A 13,425-nucleotide genomic window follows, 5' to 3' on the forward strand; every position below is an offset into this window, starting at 1 on the left:
TGGAACGTACTCCCGCTCGATCTCCGGATGGAACCCTCTGAAAATAGGTTCCGGGGAAAACTTAAAACTCTTCTTTTTCCCCGGGCATAACCCCTGTTCCTTCTTCCGCTCCCTCTTGGCTTTCCCTTGTTCTTTCCTTTGAGCAATTTTGCAGTATTTAGCGCGGGGACACACTGTTTTTGCGTAACCAGGCGCTTTAAAAATGGTTTTATTTTTATTATTATTAAATAGAAGACAGGAATACAAGAGCCAAAGGAGAGGTAAACACAGCCTCATAATAGATGAAGGGAGGTAGACTTACCCAATAAGTTGAATTTGGATAGGAACATGGACAGGGATTTTATAATTTTTTCTCCAGGTAGGTGCCCATCAATCGGGTCTATAATAGGCTTCAAATATAAGCTAAAGCACAGTGGAGTGGCTTTTCTTGGCCTGATGGAGGAATGGGAGTTCCCCAAATACACTGTGGCATTCTGTGCCCAGCCTCAAAAGTCATTCAAAACCAGCTTCTAGGATGAGATTACTGCTGATTTGAGGACTGAACAGGATGAATGAGGTACCCCAAAGTGTTCAACACCTAGCATTGGAACAGTTTCAGTCTCTGTCAAATTTTGTAATTGGTCGTGGCCTTGATACTACAAGAAAGCCAAAATGTGGGTACGGGTTAAGCCTGTGGGTGGACCAAAGTTTGCCTTGTAAGCACATGAGAGGACACTCAGAATGTTGGATGAATCCAATACTTTTATCCGAAGGATAGGAGAACCAATGGTGGACCATCTCTGCTACATGGGGAAAGGAAAGCCAATCCCTGCAGTTAGTGGGCCTTAACTGCATAGTTCCTACACAGGCTCATGTAACATACCCAGGATGAAAGATTGGAGGTAGTGGGTTGAGACATGGAGGTGGAACAGATGAGTGGTGGTATGAATGCGGATCAGGTGCCCTGAAGTCTCCATAAAGATTCCTGAGGCCGGGCAAAGCATTCAAATGAATAGTCTTGCATGTATTATTTTTAGTGCTGTAATGACAAATATCCCTAAAATTTGCCACTGTCATGTCACAATTAGTTGCATCTGGATAGACCAAAAGTATGTTGCCAGGAGTCAGAAAAAGACAAACGACCTGATTATTGCCCTTGCATCACACAAGGTGACAAAAGGGCAATGCAAGCCCCTAAGTCGGAATTACTATGCCACTCAAAGCCACCTTGTGTGGCTCTACATGGAATAGTGAGTCTGGAGTAATGCAAGGCAGTGTAAGTCACTGCCTTGCATTATTTTGTCCAGGAAAAGTGTATCATGGGTGGAACGTGGGTGTTCCCACACATTCACCCATGTTTTTGGTGCATTACCAGATTTATTTACATTAGCATACCTGGGAATGCATCTAAATGGCATTCCTTCCCTAGGGAGGTGTAACCAGGAGAAAAATGTTTACTTCTTCTCATTCTTTCCTCTTTCTACATGTACTGCATTTTGCAGCACATATAGAAAGAGAAAAAAGCCTTGTATGATTGTTTTTGTGCAGGGAGGTGTCGCTTCCTGCAAAAAAACAATCCTGCCTGTAACACAGACACCTTTGCCCCATGGTGCAAGGGTTCCTGCATTGGCGCTTGGTATTCAGAAGTGCACCAGCACAGAGGGAGAGCAGAAATGCAGAATATAATAGGTGATATGGCGCAATCCTGCCCTCCTCATTTGATGCAGCACAATAAAGCATGTTGGCCTACTGCATTGCGCTGCACCAAATATTGATAAATCTGCCCAAAGGGTTCTTTGGCCTAAATCAATGGGCAGACACCACTAAAAACATGCTACAATTGTAAAGAAAGCATGTGGTGAGTCACAAACACACCTACCTGGACCTTAGGCTTAAGTTTTTCGGTGCACCGACAGAATCTCGACATTTTTTATTTCGACCTACCATAATATCGAGTTTTAAATATCGTAGGTCAAGAATATTGACATCGAGAATATTGTGGTACAGAATATCGACAGTAAGGTAAGAAATGTTATATTTATTATCGAAGACAGTAATATCGTTTGTGAAAATATTGTTGTTGATAATATCGTTGTTTATAATATCGAATTTTATATTAGTGTTCTGTATTTTATTATGTTTGTTTAAAATATGTGAGGTAATTTTTTGGTATAAGTGTAGTTTTTTTATGTGAATTTTACAGTTTTAGCAGAAAATATTTTTGAAGTGGGTTGTGGGTGTATAGGGGAATAGGGTGGAAAGTTATTTAATAATAACAAAGTAATTATCAATCTTTATTCAATCTTTATTTATTAGTATTTATAATGGATGTATTATTCATTGTTTATTAATTATTATTAATTAATTAATAGAGAATGATATAAATTGTCTAATTTGTTTAGGAGTGGGTTGTGGGGTTTTAAGGGAATAGGGTGGGAAGTAATTTAATAATAATAAAGTAATTAATAATAACTATTATTAGTTTTTATAATTAATGTATTATTAAATAATTATTAATTGGTTATTAATTATTATTAATTAATTAATAGATAAATATATAACTTGTCTAATTGTTTTAGGAGCGGGTTGTGGGTGTATAGGGGAATAGGGTGGGAAGAAATGTAGTTACAATAAAGTAATTATTAATATTTATTTATTAGTATTTATATTCAATTTAAAATGTGGTTATTAGCATTAATTAATTTATTGATAATTATATTAATTGTGTTTTTTATTAGTGGGTTGTGGGTTTATAGGGGAATAGGGTGGGAAGTAATTTAATTATAAAAAAGCTATTATTTATATTTATTTATAAATAATTTATAAGTAATTCATTATTAATTGGTTATTTATTTTTTATCACTATTTAATTGATAAGTATGTAAATTGTAACCATCTGGTATCCAACACTTTCCCTACTGTTGCACTCACTGGAATGTGAAAGTAATTTTTTCCTCTACGCTATCCAGCACTTTCCCTAATGTCTCACTCACTTGAGTGGAAATAGTAATTTTTTCCTCTACGTTATCCAACACTTTCCTTACTGTTGCATTAACTGGAGTGGGAATAGTAATTTTTACCCCTACACTATCTAACACTTTCCCTACTGTTGCACTCACTGGAGTGGGAATAGTCCTTTTTAACCATCCGCTATCCAACACTTTCCCTACAGTTGCATTCACTAGAGTGGGAATAGTAATTTTTTCTCTACACTATCCAACACTTTCCCTACTGTTGCACTAACTGGAGTGGGAATAGTAATTATTACCCTCCGCTATCCAACACTTTCCCTACTGTTGCACTCACTGGAGTGGGAATAGTAATGTTTACCCCTATGCTATCCAATACTTTCCCTGCTGTTGCACTCACTGGAGTGGGAAAAGCAATTTGTACCCCTCCGCCATCCAAAACGTTACCTACTGTTGCACTTACTGGACTGCGAATAGTAATTTTACCCCTATGCTAGCCAACACTTTCCCTACTGTTGCACTCTTTGGAGTGGCAATATTAATTTCACCTCTACGAAATTCAACTCTTTCCCTACTCTTGGACACTCTGGAGTGGGACTAGTAATTTGTATATCTCCACTATCCAATACTCTCCCTATTGTTGCACTCACTGGAGTGGGAATAGTAATTTTTACTCCTCCGCTATCCAACACTTTGCCTACCCTCACACTCACTGGAGTGGGGATAGTAATTTTTTCCCCTACGCTATCCAACACTTTCCCTACTGTTGCAATAACTGGAGTGGGAATAGAAATGTTTACCTCTACGCTATCTAACACTTTCCCTACTGTTGCACTCACTGGAGTGGGAATAGTATTTTTTAACCCTCCGCTATCCAACTCTTTCCCTACTGTTGCACTCACTGGAGTGGGAATAGTATTTTTTTCCCCTACACTATACTACACTTTCCCTACTGTTGCACTAACTGACGTGGGAATAGTATTTTTCACCCCTCCGCTATCCAACACTTTCCCTACTGTTGCACTCACTGGAGTGGGAATAGTAATTTTTACCCCTATGCTATCCAATACATTCCATGTTGTTGCACTCACTGGAGTGGGAATAGTAATTTGTACCCCTCCGCTACCAAAAACTTTCCCTACTGTTGCACTCACTGGAGTGGGAATAGTAATTTTTATCCCTACTCTATCCAACACTTTCCCTACTGTGGCACTCTTTGGATTGGCAATATTAATTTCACTGCTACGCTATCCAACTCTTTCCCTACTCTTGCACTCCCTGGAGTGGGACTAGTAATTTGTATATCTCCACTATCCAATACTTTCCCTACTGTTGCACTCACTGGAGTGGGAATAGTAATTTGTACCCCTACGCTATCCAACACTTTCCTTACTGTTGCACTCTTTGGAGTGGGAATAGTAATTTTAACGCCTACGCTAACCAACACTTTCCCTACTGTTGCACTCACTGGAGTGGGAATAGTAATTTTTACCCCTTCGCTATCCAACACTTTCCTAACTGCTGTACTCTCTGGAGTGGGAATAGTAATTTTTACACCTATGCTTTCCAACACTTTCTCTACTGTTGCACTCTCTGGGGTGGGAAAAGTAGTTTTTACCCCTCCGCTATCCAACATTTTCCCTACCGTTGCACTCACTGGAGTGGGAATAGTAATTTTTACCCCTATTCTATCCAATACTTTCCCTGCTGTTGCACTCACTGAAGTGGGAATGCTAATTTGTACCCATCCGCTATCCAAAACTTTCTCTACTGTTGCACTCACTAGAGTGGGAATAGTAATTTTTACCCCTATGCTAGCCAACACTTTCCCTACTGTTGAACTCTTTGGAGTGGCAATATTAATTTTACCTCTATGCTATCCAACTCTTTCCCTACTCTTGCAATCTCTGGAGTGCAAATAGTAATTTGTATATCTTCACTATCCGATACTTTCCCTATTGTTGCACTCACTGGGGTGGGGATAGTTATTTTTACCCCTACGCTATCCAACACTTTCCCTACTGTTGCACTCCATGGAGTGGGAATAGTAATTTTAACCCCTACGCTATCCAACACTTTCCCTACTATTGCACTCACTGGAGTGGGAATAGTAATTGTATTCACTCCGCTATCCAATATTGTCTCTACTGTTTCAGTTAATGTAGTGTAAAATGTATTTAAAAGCCATTACAACGCAAGTATTTAGATCGACTTGCGCAAGATGGCGTGCTAACATTAGAAAAATGTAATTTACTATTCCAACTCCAGTCCACTTAACAGTAGGGAAGGTGTTGGGATAGTAAACTACACTATTTGTAATGTTAGCACGCCGTCTAGAAGAAGTCGATGTAAAGACTTGCTTTGTATGGTATAGCGTGGTTACTGCATCGCGGTGTACTGACCGCGATGTTAAGGCTGTTTCCAAGTTAAAATTACTTTTTTAACATAGTGTTTGCTACCAAGTCATACTAATCCATAGTGTGTTACCATTAACCAACTCAGCAGTTGCAATGTTATCGACTGGAGAAGGATGTCGAGCTTGAAAGGCATGCAGGTTGCATGCAGACATCTACAGATAATGCCTGTTGCACTGTGCAGTCAACCTCTTCAGGCAGATGCCCATTATAAAAAAGTCAAAAGCACTTACAACAGGAAGTTTAACTCTGACACAAACATTGCAGGTCTGTTCTACACCACCCAGAATGTGTTACTACCATATTCCTGTACCATCGGTAGTTAATGCTGATTTAAAACCTTCTTCAGTAAATATCTCGTAGATGAGAAAGATGGATTGGGGACAGAACTGTCAACAGGTTTACGAAAGCATGTAACTCACTGGTCTCCCACAATGCTGTCCATAATATCATAAGCACTGACAAGGCCATTAGGTCTGGGTTTTATGTGACTTTGCATATAAAAACAAGCTTCAATGAATGCTCTTTATATTTGTTACATTCATAAATGTTTTTTTGCATATTAATGTTTGCTCTACTGACTTAGACAGTTATAGAAAAAGTAGCAAAAATATTTGATTTCTATTTAGAATCCCATAGAGGAGCTAAAGAGATGATAGTGACAAACAGCCTGATGATTTGGTGTCCTTTTCAAAGGTAAAATACTTACCTATGCATGCCAAAAAATTCACTACCTGGAAGGCGACATGATGCACACCAAACAGCCAATAGTATGAGGTGAGCAAACAATACTCCTCTGGTTGGAGCCAATGAGAGTGTGAATAAAAAAGGAAAGGTTTCGCTTGCAACCCATTCTCCACAATATTTAGCATTCTTAAACAGTTCATGAGTTCCAACTACGGCAGCAACAGGCACCCTCACAGGTAATTTCAGAAGGTTGTAATCTTTACCAGCTCAAGCCCCACTAAACACCCATCTCCTCCTGCAGCAAGTTCGTTATTCGAGTTCTGTTTAAAAAAAACGTTTCTAAATTCATGTTGCCGTTGATCTATATTGTATATCAATGGCCGCAGACAGATCTGAGTCAGGGAGTCTGAAACGTGTGGCATGTTGGGCAGCAACAGTTGATATGTAACTGATTCCAGCCCAGCCCTACATGACTTTCCAAGTCGCCGAATTGTTGGAAAATGTCCCTGTTGGCAAGCTGCTTAGTACTGAACAAGCCACCATGTCTCTGAGAAGATCCATGCGCATACAATTCAGAAGACTTGTTCTTGGATAAGATGCTATGTGGTGTTTGAAATCATTAGTCCTCTCTAATACAGAAACATTGCTCAGTAGGAGAGCTAGCAAGAAGCAGGCGACAGAATAAAGTTATTTCTTCACTGGAATATACCACCTGTTTACTGCAAAGACTCTAAGCATTAAGTCCTTACATTCCGGAAGGCTCCGCTTAACCAGTAGTGATTGAAAGCTTGTAATGTCGGGCTAATCAAATATTTATTGCAAAGAAAGTCTTTGGAAATTGCATTTTCAGAATGTCAAATTTGACGTGAGGAAGCAGAGGAGATGAATTGGCAGGGCAGTAATTCATTTTCCATCCATTCCACCTGTATTTGTACAGATTTGGTAGAGAAGGGAGCAGCATAGACCACTTACCACTGTATAGTGTGAAAATGGGCACTTTAATGCACATTACAATTTATCCTGGCAAACCGCCTTGCAAAACTACAACCTCACTATACATTAAATGAACTATCCAACATCCTACTCCCCACCCCTACTGTCCCACTCACATAACCCACCCAACAACTATCTCATTCTGTGTTGGTGCATTTCAACATTACTTACCTTTACTTTCTCCTTACAGCCCTTCACTGCATATATTAACCTTTAACAGCTAAGCGTCCTGCCCTTAAACTTGAACTTACTACCAGCCCTCCCTTTCAGCACTATTCACTGATGTCAACATCAATCAAACTTCTGCAAAGTCATGCAAAAACTGTGCAAAACATTTCAGGCCACTGCCACCCAGAAAAAAAGGCTGCCTGATTAATTTTTCTGCCCCCACATCCCTCATCATTTACTTGATGCCCCCTACTCTATCTGCGTATATTCAAAATCTGAGACAACACTTCTTTCAACTCCTACCACTGCCATTCCATTCCAATGGTCCCCCCCTCCATTGTCTAAGGGGGACAAGCTCTGTCCAAACAAAAAAACAGCCTGACCTCTGTGACTTGATCTGCAAAAAGTCCTTCTTCATAGCCCTAATCCATACCACACCTTTTTCTGAAATGAGGTTGTTCTTCCCCAAGGGAAGAACCAAAACCTCCATGCATCTACAACTTTCCATCATGCCATTCAAACAACTGGTCAGTTCATGCCACCTCATGCTCCCTTTACTCCTCCATGTAACAGGAAACAATCGGCGATCAAAACCCAATTGAGACCCATACCCCATTGTGCCGCTTTACCCTCTGTCCATTTGATGATTGAATGCCCCAAATGGCCAGTTTTTCTGACTTCAGACACGCAACTGAACCTGAAACAAGAAACAGCAGTAAACATTCACACAGAGAAACCTGCATCGCCGCCCTCCTCCCAGCTTTCCTGCAATCATGACCCGTGACAGACACCTTTCCATCAAATCCAAAATGAACTGAACCACATCATACATCTTTTGCCCCCCCACCACCCTGCACTGTGCCCATGATGCTAAGAATTCCAACCATGCCTGGCTGTATGTCCTCCAAGCTGATTCTGCTAGGGATCCTACCACCAATTGAACCATCCTATGCTGCCTACTGACCACAGCTTGTCTCGTTTCGGTGTCTTGCATCTGTCTGAGTCTTTGGTCAGCCCATAAAATCTCTCCCACTGTGAATGTGACAAAGCATTTGCAATGTCATTGTCCACACCCAGAACATGCTGGGCATTGAATGAGATATCATGTCTCAAGCAACCCAGAACAGAAACACAACATCAGTTTTAGCACCTGCGCATCTCATGAAGACTGTCTGTTCCTGACCTACACAACTACCATATTGTCAACACTGAACAGCAACCTTCAGTGTGCCAACTTGGTTCCCCACAATGTGACTGCCACCATTCAAGGGGAAAGTGTCCAGAAACGCTATGCTTCTTGGTCCAGCTTTCCAGGACGCCGACAATTTCTCCACACACCAACGGCCGTGCCAGAGCAAGCCAAATCCAAGTCCACCCACTGCATATGAAAATAGCTCCACATCAAACAGCAGATCCTCCTGCCTAGCCAAGGAGTTCCATTGAAACAAGGAAAGAAGAACCTCCACATCCTGAGATCCTCCTTGACCACAACTGAAATGCGCACATGGTGATGAGGCAATGATGCACCTGGGAGTGCCAGTCCTAGCCTCCTGCAAAACGTCCTACTAGCCTTGATCACTCAACAAGAACAATTGAGGTGTCCCAGCAAGATATCATTCTCCCTCACTTTCACTTTTTTCCTTACCAGCATGCACACCAGTAACACCTGCATCACATTCTTTTCGTCCTGTGGCAATCTCGCCTCCATTTTATCCAAGTCAAGATCAATCCCTAAAAAGGATAGCATTGAATTTTGGCCCACTGTTTTCTCTAGTGACAATGGAACACCCAAGTCGCCCATGAGCTCCTGGAACCTTACCAGTGCTGACTGGCAGTCTACCAAGACAGGTGTCCCGGAAAAAAAGAAGTAATTCAGGTAGGGTGTAACCTGTATTCCATGTTAAGACCCACTGCAGAAAAGAGCTGAAACACCCAAAGAGTGCGCATGAGATCGAGCAACCCATTTACTGAGCCATGTCAAAGTACCATTTCCCTTCAAGGTGTATGCCCAGTAGCTAAAAATGATTGGATAAATTGGAAGCAGACAAAAATCTGATTTAACATCACATTTCGCCATTTGCTTTCCTTGCCCTACTTCCACCATAAGGGACATTGCCAATTCCACTGAAGAATATGATGCCAATGCTGTGCCAGATATGATATTGTTCATTGACCCACCTTCAGATCAATACAAGTGCAGTATCCTTCGAAAGTGTCCCTGATCTTTCTTGGTTTCCACGCCAATGTGGGAGACAATCAAATCTGCCATTGACCATTCATGAAAAGGGCCCGCCATCCTGCCCTCTACAACCTCTTTATCCAGCTTCTCTTGTACTACCTCCCTGTGTTTCCTCACAGACCTCGTAGTGTCTGCCCACTGTTGAAATTGAGGTCCCTCGTACCCCAGACAAAAACCCCATCTAAAACCCACCCGCAAGATCCTGTCTTCCTCCAGTTTATCATAGAAATCCAGCCAGTACTCCAACCTGTCCAACTTAACCGGAGTATGACCCTTTCACACGAGGTCCTTGTGCTCCCCTCTATTACCATAGGAGTGTTGCTGCTGGTGTGGCCCCTGGCCAGCCGCATATGGCTGCCACTGTTCTGTGTTCTGTCTGTGCTGTCCGAAGCAATGAATGAGCGCATGCTTGCCTGCCCACTAATAGCACTTATGTATAAACTTGCAGAACTCCTGTGTACACACACCTTTGCCAAAATCCCAGCATGCTCTTCCTAACCCGTTCTGACCTTTTGTTGTGGTACCCACCCCTCCCTGGGTAGGATACCCCTAAAAGGACCTATAGACTATTGGCAGGCCACTTAACGTGAAAACTAAATTTCCAAACGTAGTGGAGCCCATGGTATGCTGCCAAATATCTGTGTGTAGCTCCCCCTACTTCGCCTCAGGGTCCCATGCCAAGCGCACCTAGAATTCCTCATCATATTGAGCCCAGGCATATCCCCAAAAGTAATTTACGGCCTGTGTATTATGTCCATGTATTTAAACAGGTCACTACACACGCCGCACGGCTCCTCCTGGGTGCCCGTGACTCCGCCCCACTGCTGCCGCTGCCGGGAGCTCGCCCATGGTGACTGTGTGCATTTGCACTGTACCGCTAATTTCTTGTGCTTTCTTCCACCTGGCATTTTACCGCTAATTTCTTGTGCTTTCTTCCACCTGGCGTTTTACCGCTAATTTCTTGTGCTTTCTTCCACCTGGCATATTATTTTGTATTTTTGTTGTTTTTCAGTTTTCAGACGTTCCTTGCGCTCTTTGTGCCCTCTGTTCCCCTCGCTCCCCGCTTCCCGCCGCTGCTCCCCTGCAGCCCGCCCCCTTTTTCCTTCTGTGTCACGTGCCCTCGCCCACTGGCCGCCCCGCCTCCCAGCTGCTCCTCCCTCCCACTTGGCCTCTTATGGAGGTCGCCGCGAGGCAGTGATTGTGACCTGACCCCAGGTCACTCCACACGCCGCACAGCTCCTCCTGGGTGCCCGTGACTCTGCCCCACTGCTGCCGCTGCCGGGAGTTCGCCCCTGGTGATTGTGTGCATTTGCACTGTACCGCTAATTTCTTGTGCTTTCATCCACCTGGCATTTTACCGCTAACTTCTTGTGCTTTCTTCCACCTGGCATTTTACCGCTAATTTCTTGTGCTTTCTTCCACCTGGCATTTTATTTTGTATTTTTGTTGTTTTTCAGTTTTCAGGCGTTCCTTGCGCCGTCTGTGCCCCCCCACTCCCCGCTCCCCGCCGCTGCTCCCCGGCGTCCCCGCCCCCTTTTGCCTTCTGTGTCCCATGCCTTGCCCATTGGCCGCCCCGCTCCCGCCTCCCAGCTGCTCCTCCCTCCCACTTCGCCTCTTATGGAGGTAGCCGCGTGGAAGCGCAGCAGACACGCGCAGCGGGCGCACCGCCGGCAAGCCCGTCTGCGCCTGTCTGCGCCTGGACCGCGCCCAGCGCCAGAACCCTTGGATCCCACATCCGCCGGAACGCCAGACTGCACTACAGCTCAAGCACCCTCCACGCACTCAACACCGGACGAGACCACCCCTGCTACCAGGCCATCCCGAAGCACCTCCAAGGGCCCTACACCTGCCAGAACTGCAGCTTCACCAGCATCCAGGCGCCAAACCACCATCCAGAGAACCCAACCACCTCATATGCATCCTCCTCAACACCCGCTCCGCTCGCAAGCACGCCATCGAACTTTGGGACCTCCTAGATTCTACCGCCCCGACGTCACCTTCCTGCCGGAGACCTGGCTGAACGCCACCTCAGCGCCAGACATCACCATGGCCATCCCACAAGGCTACAAGATCTCCCACAGAGACTGCGTCAACGGAGTTGGAGGGGGAATCGCCATTGTCCACAAAGACACCCTCAGAATCTCGACCAACACCGACGACACCCTCACCACTGCCGAACACATGCACTTCCAGATCCACACCGACCCCAACACGACCCTCAGAGGAACACTTGTCTATAGACCACCCGGACCACGACCACAGTTCAACGACACCATCGCCGACCTCATCAGCACCCACGCCCTCGCCTCCACGGACTGCATCCTCCTCGGGGACCTTAACTTCCACCCCGAGAACAACAACGACGCCAACTCCACCGCCCTGATCGACAATCTTGCCAACCTAAGACTCAAACAGATTGTGACAACCCCCACCCATGCCGCCCGACACACGCTGGACCCCATCTTCTCCGCAAGCCCCCACGTCTCCTTCAACCACACCACCGAACCCCACTGGACCGACCACAGATGCGTCCACTTCACCTTCAAGAAACCCACCACACACCACCGCGCCCAACAGTTGCTACGCCGCTGCTGGGGAAAGGTCACCGAGGACCAACTGACAACCACCCTCGCCCTGAGACCACCCGCCGACCCCATCGACACCGACACTGCCGCGACCAACCTCAAACAGTGGATCAACAACTGCACCAACGTCCTCGCCTCTCTCAAGATCTCCACAACTAACCACACCAACAAGAAAGCCTCCTGGTTCACCGAAGACCTCCGGACATCCAATCGCACCTGCCGGAAGCTGGAGCAGAAATGGCTCCACGACCAAACACCAGACAGTCACACAGCCCACAAGAACGCCACCCGCAGACACCACCAACTTGTCAGGACCACCAAAAGGACCGCCTTCAAGGACCGCCTAGACAACAACGCACACAACACCAAAAAGCTCTTCAGCATCGTGAAAGAACTCGCCAACCCCAGCTTCAACACCAACGACATTTCACCATCACAGGACCTGTGCGACTCCCTGGCCACCTTCTTTCTCCACAAGGTCACTGACATCCAGAACAGCTTCAACTCCGACACCCCCGCACCCACCACCGAGACCACCACCCCCGCGACCTCCACCCATACCGGCCGCCTGACCGCCTGGCCCACCGTCAGCGACAAAGACACCATCAAAACCATGAACTCCATCCACTCCGGATCCCCATCCGACCCCTGCCCTCACCACGTTTTCAACAAGGCCAGCACAACCATCGCACCCCACCTCCGGAAAGCAATCAACATCTCCTTCGAGACAGCAACCTTCCTGGAAAGCTGGAAGCACGCCGAGATCAAAGCCCTACTGAAGAAACCCAAGGCGGACCCCAAGGACCTCAAGAACTTCCAGCCCATCTCCCTGCTCCCGTTCCCAGCAAAAGTGACAAGGAAGATTGTCAACAAACAGCTAACCCGCTACCTCGAAGACAACAACATCCTGGACCCTTCCCAATCCAGTTTTCGCAGCAACCACAGCACCAAGACCGCCCTCATCGCCGCCACCGACGACATCAGAATCCTGATGGACAAGGGAGAAACAGCCGCCCTCATCCTCCTAGACCTATCAGCAGCCTTCGACACGGTCTGCCGCGGCACCTTATCAGCACGCCTCCACGACGCCGGAATCCAAAAGAAGGCTCTGGCCTGGACCACATCCTTCTTCTCTGGCAGAACCCAGAGCGTCCGCCTCCCACCCTTCCGCTCAAAAACCACAGAGATCATCTGTAGGGTCCCTCAGAGATCCTCCCTCAGCCCGACGCTGTTTAATATCTACATTGCACCGCTCGCCCACGTCGCACGACAACATAGCCTCAACATCATCTCCTACGCCGACAACACCCTGCTGATAATCTCCCTCACCGAAGACCCCTAGACCGCCAAAGCCAACCTTCACAGAGGAATGAAGGCCGTCGCCGACTGGA

The sequence above is a fragment of the Lissotriton helveticus genome, chromosome 3_1 (genome assembly GCF_964261635.1).
Source record: "Lissotriton helveticus chromosome 3_1, aLisHel1.1, whole genome shotgun sequence".
Classification (NCBI taxonomy): domain Eukaryota; kingdom Metazoa; phylum Chordata; class Amphibia; order Caudata; family Salamandridae; genus Lissotriton; species Lissotriton helveticus.